The sequence below is a fragment of the Pavona decussata genome, unplaced genomic scaffold (assembly GCF_977016875.1).
Source record: "Pavona decussata unplaced genomic scaffold, jaPavDecu1.1 SCAFFOLD_300, whole genome shotgun sequence".
Classification (NCBI taxonomy): Eukaryota; Metazoa; Cnidaria; class Anthozoa; order Scleractinia; family Agariciidae; genus Pavona; species Pavona decussata.
Window position 1 is genome coordinate 5,022,444 of NW_028145697.1, and position 13,430 is coordinate 5,035,873.

Here is a 13,430-nt window from a genome sequence, read left to right on the forward strand (position 1 = left end):
CCAGGGTATACAGGGATATGCTAGGGTTTACAATGGTATACTAGGGTTTACAATAATATGCTAAGGTTGACAATGGTATACTAGGGTATACAAGGGTACGCTAGGGTATGCTAGGGTTTGCAAGGGTATACTAGGGTTTACAAGGGTATACTAAGGTTTACAAGGGTATGCTAGGTTTTACAAGGGTATGCTGGGGCTTATAAGGGTATACTAAGGTTTACAAGGGTATGCTAGGTTTTACAAGGGTATGGTAAGGTTTACAAGGGTATGCTAATTTATCCAAGGGTATGCTAGGGTATACAAGGGTATACTAGGGTTGACAATGGTATACTAGGGTTTACAATGGTATGCTAGGGTTAACAATGGTATACTAGGGTATACAAGGGTCTACTAGGGTAAACAAGGGTACGCTAGGGTTTACAATGGTATGCTAGGGGTTACAAGAGTATACTAGGGTTTACAAGGGTATACTAGGGTTTAGAAGGATATACCAGGGTTTACAAGGGTATACTAGGGTATACAAGGGTATACTAGGGTTTACAATGGTATGCTAGGGTTAACAATGGTAAACTAGGGTATACAAGGGTATACTAGTGTAAACAAGGGTACGCGTGGGTTTACAATGGTATGCTAGGGTTTACAAGAGTATACTAGGGTTTACAAGGGTATACTAGGGTTTAGAAGGATATACCAGGGTTTACAAGGGTATACTAGGGTATACAAGGATATACTAGGGTTTACAAGGGTATATATGGGTATACCAGGGTATACTATGGTTTACAAGGGTATAGAGGGGTATACAGGGGTACGCTAGGGTTTACAATGGTATGCTAGGGTTTACAAGAGTATACTAGGGTTTACAAGGGTATACTAGGGTATAGAAGGATATACCAGGGTTTACAAGGGTATACAAGGGTATACAAGGCTATACTAGGGTTTACAATGGTATGCTAGGGTTAACAATGGTATACTAGGGTATACAAGTGTCTACTAGGGTATACAAGGGTATACCAGGGTATACAGGGGTATGCTAGGGTTTACAATGGTATACTAGGGTTTACAATAATATGCTAAGGTTGACAATGGTATACTAGGGTATACAAGGGTATGCTAGGGTTTACAATGGTATCCTAAGGTTTACCAGAGTATACTAGAGTTTACAAGCGTATACTAGAATATAGAAGGATATACCAGGGTTTACAAGGGTATACTAAGGTATACAAGGGTATACTAGGGTTTACCAGGGTATACATGGGTATACAAGGGTATACTATGGTTTAGAAGGGTATACAGGGGTATACAGGGGTTTACTAAGGTTTACAAGGGTATGCTAGGGTTTACAAGGGTATACTAGGGTTTACAAGGGTGTACTAGGGTCTACAAGGGTATACCACGGTTTACAAGGGTATACTACGGTCTACAAGGGTCGGCTAAGATTTACATGGGTATAGTAGGGTGTACAAGAATATACTATGTTTTACAAGGGTATATTAGAGCTTACAAGGGTATGCTAGGATATGCTAGGGTTTGCAAAGGTATACTAAGGGTTACAAGGGTATACTAGGGTATACTAAGGTTTACAAGGGTATGCTAGGGTTTACAAGGGTATGCTAGGGCTTACAAGAGTATACTAAGCTTTACAAGAGTATGCTAGGGTTTACAAGAGTATGCCAGGGTTTACAAGAGTATGCTAGGGTATACAAGGGTGTGCTAGGGTATACTAGGGTTGAAAAGAGTATACTAGGGTTTACAAGGATATGCTAGGGTTTACAAGGGTATGCTAGGACTTACAATGGTATACTAGGGTTTACAAGGGTATACTAGGGTATACAAGGATATACTAGGGTATACAAGGGTATACTAGGGCATACAATGGTATGCTAGGGTATACGAGGGTATACTAGGGTTTATAATGGCATGGTAGGGTTAACAATGGTATACTAGGGTATACAAGGCCCTACTAGCGTATACTAGGGTATACAAATGTATGCTAGGGTTTACAATGGTATGCTAAGGTTTACAACGGTATACTAGGGTTTACAAGGGTATACTAGGCTATAGAAGGATATACTAAGGTTTACAAGGGTATACAAGGGTATACTACGGTTTATAAGAGTACACTAGGGTTTACAAGGTATACAGGGGTATACAAGGGTATACTAGGGTTTACAAGGGTATACTAGGGTTAACAAGGGTATACTATGGTTTACACGGGTATACAAGGGTTTACAAGTGTATGCTAGGGCTTACAAGGGTTTGCTAGGGTATACAAGGGTATACTAGGGTTTACAAGGGTATGCTAGAGTTATACAAGAGTATGCTAGGATTTAGTATCCTAGTATCCTTTAGTATCCCTAGTATCCTAGGGTTAACAATGGTATACTAGGGTATACAAGGGTAGGCTAGGGTTTACAATTGTATCCTAAGGTTTACAAGAGTATACTAGAGTTTACAAGGGTATTAAAGGGTATAGAAGGATATACCAGGGTTTACAAGGGTATACTAAGGTATACAAGGGTATACTAAGGTTTACAAGGGTATACATGGGTATACAAGGGTATACTATGGTTTAGAAGGGTATACAGGGGTATACTAGGGTTTACAAGGGTATGCTAGGGTCTCCAACGGTATACTAGGGTTTACAAGGATATACTACGGTTTACAAGGGTATACTAGGGTCTCCAACGGTATACTACGGTTTAGAAGGGTATACTAAGGTCTACAAGAATATGGTAAGATTTACAGGGGTATAGTAGGGTTTACAAGAGTATACTACGGTTTACAAGGGTATATTAGGGCTTACAAGGGAATGCTAGGGTACGCTGGGTGTGCAAGGGTATACTAAGGTTTACAAGGGTATGCTAGGGTTTATAAGGGTATGCTTGGGCTTACAACAGTATACTAGTGTTTACAAGAGTATGCTACGGTTTACAAGGGTATGCTAGGGTATACATGGGTATGTTAGGGTATACTAGGGTTTAAAAGAGTATACTAGGGTTTACAAGGATATGCTAGGGTATACAAGGGTATGCTAGGACTTACAATGGTATACAAGGGTTAACAAGGGTACACTAGGGTACAAAGGATATACTAGGGTATACAAGGGTATACTAGGGTATACAATGGTATGCTGGGGTATACGAGGGTATACTAGGGTTTATAATGGCATGGTAGGGTTAACAATGGTATACTAGGGTATACAAGGGTCTACTAGGGTATACAAGGGTATACTAGGGTATACAAATGTATGCTAGGGTTTACAATGGTATGCTAAGGTTTACAAGAGTATACTAGGGTTTACAAGGGTATACTACGGTATAGAAGGATATACTAAGGTTTACAAAGGTATTCAAGGGTATACTACGGTTTACAAGAGTACACTAGGCTTTACAAGGTATACAGTGATATACAAGGGTATACTAGGGTTTACAAGGGTATACTAGGGTTTACAAGGGTATACTAGGGTTTACACGGGTATACTAGGGTTTACAAGGGTATGCTAGGGCTTACAACGGTTTACTAGGGTATACAAGGGTATACTAGGGTTTACAAGGGTATCCTAGAGTTATACAAGAGTATGCTAGGATTTACAAGGGTATAGTAGGATTTACAAGGGTATACTACGGTTTACAAGGGTATACTAGGGCTTACAAGGGTATGCTAGGGTATGCTAGGGTTTGCAAGGGTATACTAGGATTCACAAGGGTGTGCTAGGATTTACAAGGGTATAGTAGGGTTTAAAAAAGTATACTACGGTTTAAAAGGGTATACTAGGGCTTCCAAGGGTATACTACGGTTTACAGGGCTATTCTAAGGCTTACAAGGGTATACTAGAGTTTACAAGGATATACTAGGTATACAAGGGTATACTAGGGTATACAATTGTATGCTACGATATACAAGGGTATACTAGGGTATACAAATGTATGCTAGGGTTTACAATGGTATGCTAAGGTTTACAAGAGTATACTAGGTTTTACAAGGGTATACTACGGTATAGAAGGATATACTAAGGTTTACAAGGGTATACAAGGGTATACTAGGGTTTACAAGGGTATAGTAGGATTTACAAGGGTATACTACGGTTTACAAAGGTATATTAGGGCTTACAAGGATATGCTAGGGTATGCTAGGGTTTGCAAGGTTATACTAGGGTTCACAGGAGTATGCTAGGATTTACAGAGGTATAGTAGGGTTTAAAAAAGTATACTACGGTTTACAAGGGTATACTAGGGCTTACAAGGGTATGCTAGGGTTCACAAGAGTATACTGGGGTTTACAAGGGTATGCTAAAGGTTACAAGGGTATACTAGGGTTTACAAGGGTATGCTAGGGTTTTGAAGGGTATGCTAGGGTTTACAAGGGTATGCTAAGGTATCCAAGGGTATGCTAAGGTGTACTAGGGTTTAAAAGAGTATACTAGGGTTTACAAGGATATGCTAGGGTTTACAAGGATATATTAGGGTATACAAGGGTATACTAGGGTATACAATTGTATGCTAGGATATACCAGGGTATATTAGGATATACAAGTGTATACTAGGGTTTACAATTGTATACTGGAGTTAACAATGGTATACTAAAGTATACAAGGGTCTACTAGGGTATGCAAGAGTATACTAGGGTTCACAAGGGTATACTAGGGTATAGAAAAGTTTACCAGGGTTTACAAGGGTACACTAGGGTATACAAGGCTATACTAGGGTTTACAATGGTATCCTAGGGTTAAAAATGGTATACTAGGGTATACAAGTGTCTACTAGGGTATACAAGGGTATACCAGGGTATACAGGGGTACGCTAGGGTTTATAATGGTATGCTACAGTTTACAAGAGTATACTAGGGTTTACAAGGGTATACTAGGGTATAGAAGGATATACGAGGGTTTATTAAGGGTACACTAGGGCATACAAGGGTATACTAGGGTTTACAATAATATGCTAAGGTTGACAATGGTATACTAGGGTATACAAGGGTACGCTAGGGTTTACAATGGTATCCTAAGGTTTACCAGAGTATACTAGAGTTTACAAGCGTATACTAGAATATAGAAGGATATACCAGGGTTTACAAGGGTATACTAAGGTATACAAGGGTATACTAGGGTTTACAAGGGTATACATGGGTATACAAGGGTACACTATGGTTTAGAAGGGTATAGAGGGGTATAAAGGGGTTTACTAAGGTTTACAAGGGCATGCTAGGGTTTACAAGGGTATACTAGGGTTTAAAAGGGTGTACTAGCGTCTACAAGGGTATACTACGGTTTAGAAGGGTATACTAAGGTCTACAAAGGTGAGCTAAGATTTACAGTGGTATAGTAGGATTTAGAAGAATATACTACGGTTTAAAAGGGTATATTAGAGCTCACAAGGGTATGCTAGGGTATGCTAGGGTTTACAAGGGTATGCTACGGGTTACAAGAGTATACTAGGCCTTACAAGAGTATGCTAGGGTTTACAAGGGTATGCTAGGCTTTACAAGGGTATGCTAGGGTATACAAGGGTGTGCTAGGGTATACTAGGGTTTAAAAGGGTATACTAGGGTTTACAAGGATATGCTAGGGTTTACAAAGGTATGCTAGGACTTAAAATGGTATACTAGGGTTTACAAGGGTATACTAGGGTATACAAGGATATACTAGGGTATACAAGGGTATACTACGGTATACAATGGTATGCTAGAGTATACGTGGGGTATACTAGGGTTTATAATGGCATGGTAGGGTTAACAATGGTATACTAGGGTATAAAAGGGCCTACTAGGGTATACTAGGGTATACAAATGTATGCTAGGGTTTACAATGGTATGCTAAGGTTTACAACAGTATACTAGGGTTTACAAGGGTATACTAGAGTATAGAACGATATACTAAGGTTTACAAGGGTATACAAGGGTATACTACGGTTTACAAGAGTACACTAGGGTTTACAAGGGTATTCTAGAGCTTATAAGGGTTTACTAGGGTATACAAGGGTATACTAGGGTTTACAAGGGTATACTAAGATTTACAAGGGTATACTACGGTTTACACGAGTATACTAGGGTTTACAAGGGTATTCTAGAGCTTATAAGGGTTTACTAGGGTATACAAGGGTATACTAGGGTTTACAAGGGTATGCTAGAGTTATACAAGAGTATGCTAGGATTTACAAGGGTATAGTAGGATTTACAAGGGTATACTACGGTTTACAAGGTTATATTAGGGCTTACAAGGGTATGCTAGGGTATGCAAGGGTATACTGGGTTTTACAAGGGTATACTAGGGTATACTAAGGTTTACAAGGGTATGCTCGGGTTTAAAAGGGTATGCTAGGGCTTACAAGGGTATACTAGGGTTTACAAGGGTATGCTAGGGTTACAAGGATATACTAGGGTATACAAGGGTATACTAAGGTATACAATGGTATGCTAAGATATACAAGGGGGTACTAGGGTATACAAGGGTAAACTAGGGTTTACAATGGTATGCTAGGGTTAACAATGGTATACTAGAGTATACAAGGGTCTGCTAGGGTATACAAGGGTATACTAGGGTAAACGAGGGTACGCTAGGGTTTACAATGGTATGGTAGGGTCTACAAGAGTATACTAGGGTTCACAAGGATATGCTAGGGTTTATAAGGGTATGCTAGGGCTTACAATAGTATACTAGGGTTTACAAGGGTATACGAGGGTATATTAGGGTATACAATAGTATGCTAGAGTTTACTAGGGTATGCTAGGGTATACAAGGGTGTGCTAGGGTATACTAGGGTTGAAAAGAGTATACTAGGGTTTACAAGGATATGCTAGGGTTTACAAGGGTATGCTAGGACTTACAATGGTATACTAGGGTTTACAAGGGTATACTAGGGTATACAAGGATATATTAGGGTATACAAGGGTATACCAGGGTATACAAATGTATGCTAGGGTTTACAATGGTATGCTAAGGTTTACAACAGTATACTAGGGTTTACAAGGGTATACTAGGGTATAGAAGGATATACTAAGGTTTACAAGGGTATACAAGGGTATACTACGGTTTACAAGAGTACACTAGGGTTTACAAGGTATACAGTGGTATACAAGGGTATACTAGGGTTTACAAGGGTATACTAGGATTTAGAAGGGTATACTACGGTTTACACGGGTATACTAGGGTTTACAAGGGTATGCTAGGGCTTATAAGGGTTTCTTGGGGTATACAAGGGTATACTAGGGTTTGCAAGGGTATGCTAGGATTTACAAGGGTATACTACGGTTTACAAGGTTATATTAGGGCTTACAAGGGTATGCTAGGGTATGCTAGGGTTTGCAAGGGTATACTGGGGTTTACAAGGGTATCCTAGGGTATAGTGAGGTTTACAAGGGTATGCTAGGGTTTACAAGGGTAGGCTAGGGCTTACAAGGGTATACTAGGGTCTACAAGGGTATGCTAGGGTTCACAAGGGTATGCTAGGGTTTACAAGGGTATGCTAGGGTTTACAAGGGTATGCTAGGGTTTAAAAGGGCATCCTAGGGTATACTAGGGTTTAAAAGAGTATACTAGGGTTTTCAAGAATATGCTACGGTTTACTAGGATATACTAGGGTATACAAGGGTATACTAAGGTATACAATGGTATGCTAGGATATACAAGGGTATACTAGGATATACAAGGGTATACTAGGGTTTACAACAATCTCGTACCCAGAGTCTTAAGGGTTTTTGGTCAGCGGGGCAACGCCGGGAAGACTCTGGGGACATAGAAAAAATTCAATTTTTTTGATTGGCCGTTCCGTAACGGTTTCCATTGTTTTACCGCAGAAATCCTGCAGTAATAAAATTCGATGTCCCCAGAGTCTTCCCGGGGTTGCCCCGCTGACCAAAGAGCCTGAAGACTCTGGGTACGAGATTGGGATTACAATGGTATGCTAGGGTTAACAATGGTATACTAGAGTATACAAGAGTCTACTAGGGTATACAAGGGTATACTAGGGTATACAAGGGTACCCTAGGGTTTACAATGGTATGCTAGGGTCTACAAGAGTATACTAGGGTTCACAAGGGTCTACTAGGGATAGAAGGATATACCAGGGTTTACAAGGATATACTAGGGTATTCAAGGGTATACTAGGGTTTACAATGGTATGCTAGGGTTAACAATGGTATACGAGGGTATACAAGGGTCTCCTAGGGTACACAAGGGTATACTAGGGTTTACAAGGGTATACAGGGGTACGCTAGGGTTTACAATGGTATGCTAGGGTTTCCAAGAGTATACTAGGGTTTACAAGGGTATATTAGGGTATAGAAGGATATACCAGGGTTTACAAGGATATACTAGGGTAGTTAAGGGTATACTAGGGTTTACAATGGTATGCTAGGGTTAACAATGGTATAATAGGGTATACAAGGGTCTACTAGGGTATACAAGAGTATACTAGGGTTTAAAAGGGTATAAATGGGTATACAGTAGTATACTAAGGTTTACAAGGGTATACAGGGGTACGCTAGGGTTTACAATGGTATGCTAGGGTTTACAAGGGTATACTAGGGTTTACAAGGATATACTAGGGTTTACAAGGATATGCTAGGGTTTACAAGGATATACTGGGGTATACAAGGGTATACTAAGGTATACAATGGTATGCTAGGATATACAAGGGTATAATAGGGTATACAACGGTAAACTAGCGTTTATAACGGTATGCTAGGGTTAACAATGGTATACTAGAGTACAGAAGGGTCTACTAGGGTATACAAGGGTATACTAGGGTATACTAGGGTATACAAGGGTACGCTAGGGTTTACAAGGGTATGCTAGGGTTTACAAGGGTATGCTAGGGTATACTAGGGTTTAACAAGAGTATACTAGGGTTTACAAGGATATAGTAATGTTTACAAGGATATGCTAGGGTTTACAAAGATAAACTAGGGTATACAAGGGTATACTAAGGTATACAATGGTATGCTAGGATATACAAGGGTATACTAGGGTATACAACGGTATACTAGGGTTTACAATGGTATGCTAGGGTTAACAATGGTATACTAGAGTATACAAGGGTCTACTAGGGTATACAAGGGTATACTAGGGTTTACAAGGGTATACATGGGTATACAAGGGTATACTATGGTTTACAAGGGTATACAGGGGTACGGTAGGGTTTACAATGGTATGCTGAGGTTTACAAGCGTTTACTAGGGTTTACAAGAGTATACTAGGGTATAGAAGGATATACCAGGGTTTAGAAGGGTATACTAGGGTATACAAGGTTATGCTAGGGTATACTAAGATTTACAAGGGTATACTAGGGTATACTAAGGTTTACAAGGGTAAGCTAGGGTTTACAAGGGTATGCTAGGGCTAACAAGGGTATGCTAGGGTTTACAAGGGTATGCTAGGGTATACTAGGGTTTACAAGAGTATACTAGGGTTTACAAGGATATACTAGGGTTTACAAGGATATGCTAGGGTTTACAAGGAGATACTAGGGTATACAAGGGTATACTAAGGTATACAATGGTATGCTAGGATATACAAGGGTATACTAGGGTATACAACGGTATACTAGGGTTTAAAATGGTATGCTAGGGTTAAAAATGGTATACTAGAGTATACAAGGGTCTACTAGGGTATACAAGGGTATACAAGGGTACGCTAAGGTTTTCAATGGTATCCTAGCGTTTACAAGAGTACACTAGGGTTCACAAGGGTATACCAGGGTATAGAAGGATATACAAGGGTTTACAAGGATATACTAGGGTATTCCAGGGTATACTAGGATTTACAATGATATGCTAGGCTTAACAATGGTATACTAGGGAATACAAGGGCCTACTAGGGTATACAAGGATCTACTAGGGTTTATAAGGGTATACATGGGTATACAAGGGTATACTATGGTTTACAAGGGTATACAGGGGTACTCTAGGGTTTACAATGGTATTCTAGCGTTTACAAGAGTATACTAGGGTTTACAAGGGTATACTAGGGTATAGAAGGATATACCAGGGTTTAAAAGGGTATACAAGGGTATGCTAGGGTATACTAAGATTTACAAGGGTATACTAGGGGATACTAAGGTTTACAAAGGTATGCTAGGGTTTACAAGGGTATGCTAGGGCTTACAAGGGTATACTAGAATTTACAAGGGTATGCTAGGGTTTACAAGGGTATGGTAGGGTTTACAAGGGTATGCTAGGGTATACTACGGTTTACAAGAGTATACTAGGGTTTAGAAGGATATGCTAGGGTTTACAAGGGTATGCTAGGGTTACAATGGTATACTAGGGTTTACAAGGGTATACTAGGGTAAACAAGGATATACAGGGGTATACTAGGGTATGCAATAGTATGCTAGGGTATACAAGGGTATACTAAGGATTATAATAGCATGGTAGGGTTAACAATGGTATACTAGGGTATACAAGGGCCTACTAGGGTATAAAAGGGTATACTAGGGTATACAAAGGTATGCCAGGGTTCATAATGGTACACTAAGGTTTACAAGAGTATACTAGGGTTTAGAAGGGTATACTAGGGTATAGAAGGATATGCTAAGGTTTACAAGGGTATACAAGGGTATACTACGGTTTACAAGAGTACACTAGGCTTTACAAGGTATACAGGGGTATACAAGGGTATACTAGGGTTCACAAGGGTATACTAGGGTTTACAAGGGTATACTAGGGTTTACAAGGGTATACTACGGTTTACACGGGTAAACAAATGTTCACAAGTGTATGCTAGGGTTAGAAGGGTTGACTAGGGTTTACAAGGGTATACTAGGGTTTACAAGGGTATGCTAGAGTTATACAAGAGTATGCTAGCGTTTACAAGGGTATATTCCGTTTTACAAGGGTATACTAGGGCTTACAAGGGTATGCTAGAGTATGCTAGGGTTTGCAAGGGTATACTAGGGTTCACAAGGGTATGCTAGGATTTACAAGGGTATAGAAGGGTTTACAAGGGTATACTAAGGTTAACAAGGGTATACTAGGGCTTACAAGGGTATGCTAGGGTTTGCAAAGGTATACTAAGGTTTACAAGGGTATACTAAGGTTTAAAAGGGTATGCTAGGATTTACAAGGGTATGCTAGGGCTTATAAGGGTATACTAGGGTTCACAAGGGTATGCTAGGGTTTACAAGGGTATGCTAGGGTTTACAAGGGTATGCTAAGGTATCCAAGGGTATGCTAGGGTATACTAGGGTTTACAAGAGTATACTAGGGTTTTCAAGGATATGCTAGGGTTTACAAGGATATACTAGGGTATAAAAGGGTATACAATGGTATGCGAGGGTATACAAACGTATACTAGGGTATACAAGGGTATACTAGGGTTTACAATGGTATACTTGGGTTTACAATGTTATGCTAAGGTTAACAATGGTATACTAGGGTATACAAGGGTCTACTAGGGTATACAAGGGTCTACTAGGGTATACAAGGGTACGCTAGGGTTTACAATGGTATGCTAGGGTTTATAAGAGTATACTAGGGTTTACAACGGTATACTAGGGTATAGAAGAATATACCAGGGTTTACAAGGGTATACTAGGGTATAGAAGGATATACCAGGGTTTACAAGGGTATACTAGGGTATACAAGGGTATACTAGGGTTTACAAGAGTATACTAGGGTTTACGAGGATATGCTAGGGTTTACAAGGATATACTAGGGTATACAAGGGGATACTAGGATATACAATGGTATGCTAGGGTATACAGGGTGTTTCAAAAGTTCGTTCCGATTTATTTTCTTTTAACGTTTCATTATTTATTCAAACTAACTCTTTAAAAATTAGGTATATTATTTTTTGCTTATTTTTCATTCGATGATTCAAATTATTAGTAACCAGAATGCCTGCCTTTATTTTTAATGACATTTTCTAATCGCCTTGGCATAGAATGTGCAAGTTTCTTAAGCGTGTCAAGAGTCACATTTTTATATGCAAAGCGTAGTCGCCTCTTCAGCTCTTTTATCGTTTTGGGGGCTGGATCTTTGTACGTTGTCTCGTCAATGATATTCCAGATGTTCTCAATGGGATTGAGATCAGGAGAGTTCGCTGGCCAGCCATCCTTGGCTATAAAGTTTAGCAGATTCTTTTGACACCATCTCTAAGTTGCCTTTGAAGTGTGAGCCGGTGGTCCATCCTCAACGAATGTCATCTCTTTCTTTGAGCTAAACAGCTTCCTCTCTATCGGGCCACCTGTAACCTGACGCCTTGATGTTAACGGTTTGACTTCTTTCTCAAGGATTTGGTTGATGTAGTATTCAGAAGTTAAGGTTTGGTCTGTGGGTAGCATGTGTAACTTTGTGAGCCCACGACCCGTCATGTCACCCCACACCATCAGCTTTGCACTTTGCTTCACTTGGAAAGTTGGAGGAACATCACATTCCTGCGAGCCCAATACAGTATCGTTTTTTCGATTTGGCTACTGGAAAAGATATTTAGGACATTCATCTGTGAATAAAAAATTGTCCCAATCCTCTGTTGTCAGCTTCGCGTATTTCTTGGCAAATCTCAAACGGGCTTTTCTTTGCTTTTCGCTCAACAGAGGTATTTCCCTTCGCTTGAAAGCCCTCCATCCTTTCCTAGTCATGTATCTGCACCTAGGGTTTACAAGAGTATACTAGGGTTTACAAGGGTATACTAGGGTATACAAGGGTATACTAGGGTTTACAATGGGTATACATGGCTATACAAAGGTATACTATGGTTTACAAGGGTATACAGGGGTATACAGGGGTATACAGGGGTATACTAGGGTTTACAAGGGTATGCTAGGGTTTACAAGGGTATACTAGGGTATACAAGGGTATACTAGGGTTTACAAGGGTATGCTAGAGTTTACAAGGGTATGCTACGATTTACAAGGGTATACGGGGGTATACAATGAGTTCCCTGTGAATATAATACAGACTCTAAAAAAGGACCTTATTAAACATGAAAGCCAGCATTCGAATTTTTCTTCCTCACATTCATTATTTGACCAGGCGTGAGCAAACAGTCTTTTCGGTAAGAAAAGGAGCTCCATATCGTTAGAAATGTTGCCTGATTTACAACCAAATCCTGTGAAAAACAAAAAAGATAAATTTAAATAGAATAGGCAGGCTGGCTTTGCGTGACTTGCGTCATATTTGATCATGTTGCTTTAGATATGGATGGAATTTTCCACCTTAAAAAGGAAGACCATGTCAAGGAGTAATTGCAGCAAAATTAACGTGCAACTAGCTGTAATGTTGGACACACAAGGTGAGTATGCAATCGTCTCCTCTCAGCTGTAGACGGATGGCTAAATAAACTTACCATATTTAAAGTGGTGTTAACCATAGTAAGAGGCCAAGGTCACGTGCATTTGATTCCAGCCAATAGGAGAAATGATTCTTCTTCAAACACTTGATCCAGTCTTCCCAGCTTAGACAATATCAAGAAGATGCATTTTAATATATTGCTT

The 13,430-nt window shown here is 39.8% G+C and overlaps 1 protein-coding gene across 2 annotated transcripts in view; it reads right to left on the reverse strand.

The window, feature by feature from the left end:
• LOC146454765 (uncharacterized) overlaps window positions 1-13,430 on the reverse strand; it is an 80,330-nt gene that overhangs the window by 47,959 nt on the left and 18,941 nt on the right. Inside the window, exon 10 of one of the 2 annotated variants that reach the window (XM_085095037.1) lies at window positions 13,283-13,390. The gene's annotated coding sequence lies outside the window, so the exon portion shown is untranslated. Of the gene's footprint in view, window positions 1-11,846; window positions 12,586-13,282; window positions 13,391-13,430 lie in introns of those variants that run through there. The other variant, XM_085095039.1, reaches the window with a different exon arrangement.